Source organism: Dendrobium catenatum, unplaced genomic scaffold (assembly GCF_001605985.2).
Source record: "Dendrobium catenatum unplaced genomic scaffold, ASM160598v2 fragScaff_scaffold_231, whole genome shotgun sequence".
Lineage (NCBI taxonomy): Eukaryota > Viridiplantae > Streptophyta > Magnoliopsida > Asparagales > Orchidaceae > Dendrobium > Dendrobium catenatum.
Window position 1 is genome coordinate 3,833,102 of NW_021318693.1, and position 2,546 is coordinate 3,835,647.

Sequence of the window (2,546 nt, forward strand, 5' to 3'; positions counted from 1 at the left end):
CTAATAGAACTCACCTAGTTCTTAGCCTACAACAAACCGAATTCCTGCTTTCTTCCTCCGGCACCTCTCAAACTCCTCTCTGCAGTTGCTTCCTCAAAGCCCATCACCAAACAACTATCTACTATAACAAACTCCCCAGCTTACCACCCGACCTCATTAAATCACAACTCTACACCCAAACAAAAAACACCCCAACTCCAACAGTCAACTCTCTTCCAATATTATTATTCCTATAAAAAAATTAAAACAAGTGAAAAAAATTTGTGTTTCCAAAATCTTGGCCACCACTTCATTTGTAAAGGTATAAATTTAAAAAACTTAAAGATGCACAAGAAGACCCATGCACCCCTTTTGTGGGGTGGCGAGATAGAAAAGTCCTGGCCGTGGTGTCCTACGACACCACATATGCACCCCTTTAGTGGAGTGGTGAGCAGGCCTAGAATCTCTTTAGATTGCCTCCTATATGGGGGTCGTGGGAGACGTCGGGAAGCTATCAAAATTTTGATTGAATCAAAGCTTGAACACAATAATTTTGAGAGAATTACATGAATTGAATAATTTTGGGAGAATTCTTGAACCTGAATTGAATCTTAAAACAAATAAAAAATTATTAAATATTAAAATGAAAAATAAAAAAAATGAGAAAAAATAAAATGTAACCATCTCTCTCTATACATATATATTGTAAATCTGATAGGGGTTGTGGGTAAATATAAATTTGAATTATAACAAATTAACAATGAATGCTTAAGGTTCTCTCTCCACTAAATTTGAATTAGATTTTATTTAATATAAATGAGTAAACTCCTCTTAATATACGTAAGTATATGCGTCCAATGTCCAAATTAAGTAATACATTGATAGAGTAGAGTGTCGAATCTACGAGGAAGTACGCTTTTTTTAGTAATCAACAACTACTGTTTATTCTAATTACAATAATTATCATACTCAATAAAAATAGATGATGTTAAATTACTTAAATAAAATTAGATAAAGATAATGAATACACTATATGGATATAATATTTTTGAGTGATGAATATAAATAAGATATTTTTCTTAATGATACTCTTTTAATTGTGATGTTATTTAGAGCATATACATTCGTAGAACTTTGTCGAGCTTGTAGGAACAAATGATGTACATTGACTTCCTACAGTTATATAATCTCCTTAATAATTTAATATACTTCATACCATATGCCTATTTATGACACATACTAATTCAATATTCCTTATCATGTATGTTTTCCTCCGTGGAGGCTCCACATTACACCTAATTTTAATTTCACATATGGTCACTATGTGCATTAAATTAAAATATGATAATATTGAAAACATCATTTTAATCATTTAAGGAATAAGAGAATTCATTAATACTACATATGATATTTATATCATCAATCCAAAATAAAAGAGTTTAGCCAGACATGGGGTGGAATTGAAGCAAACTCATTTTCATTAATAATATAATAGAAAGAAAATAGAAGAGATAGATATCACCATAATGATTCAATGGATCTCTTCTACATTCCTCTTTACTTACAAATTTACTTTCACAAATACAAGCCAAACACTCTAATGATGGTATCAAATACTTTTCTAAATTTCTTTAGTTGTCACCTTAAGAGAAATTCAAAGAAGCACTCTGAATTATATTGAAATTATCTAAGTGATTGAACTCTCTTACAAACATAATGTATTGACTATTTATAGGAAAACATGAAGTAGACATCTGGTTCTGCGGCGCTTGAAAGATCGGAGCCACTACGCCCAACAAATGAACTAATGCTGTGGCACCACTGATATGGTTCCACCACGGCACTTGTTGGCGTGGATCAGCTACTTGGTGAACAATCGCGTCCTTTCGCTGATAGGTCGTGCCTTCGGGAAGTTACAATTGGTACGCTGCGGCGATGCCGACTTTCAAACGAAGAAAATTGATAAAAAAAATTATACAAAAACTAGAATATAATAAAAATACTAGATCATAGGTTTAAAAATGAACCACATTATATTAAAAAGAGGAAAAAAAAAAATAACAATATTATAACTTACATTCATTAAATTGTTGTGCTTTAATTTTAAAAATAAGTTATATATTTATTATAAATTTTTTGAAAGAAAGATAAAATTTAAATTAGAATTAAAGGATTTTATTATGGAATAAATAAAAATAAAAAAATCTATAAAGGCAAAATCCTAAAAATTCTAATTGGTAAATCAAAAAAATTCCATAAATTAAATCTCATTAAGATTATTAAAAACATATTCAAAGCCCAAAAAAAAAAATTGATATTCCAAAAAAACTAATTAAATTATTACTCCATAAAATTAAAGATAAAAAAGAAAATGTTAAATGAATATATTAAAAGATAAATTGTTGTAATTTAAAGCGCCATAAGTCTTTGTTGACGCACTGCAGTTATAGTCAGTGTCAAAAAAGTGTTAAACTTTACAGGCCATTTTCGTCGTCCAAGCACCGCAATTGTCACGAACTTTCTTAAGGCCTCGGGCGACTTTAAATTGGCCTTTTCGCCACCAAGCG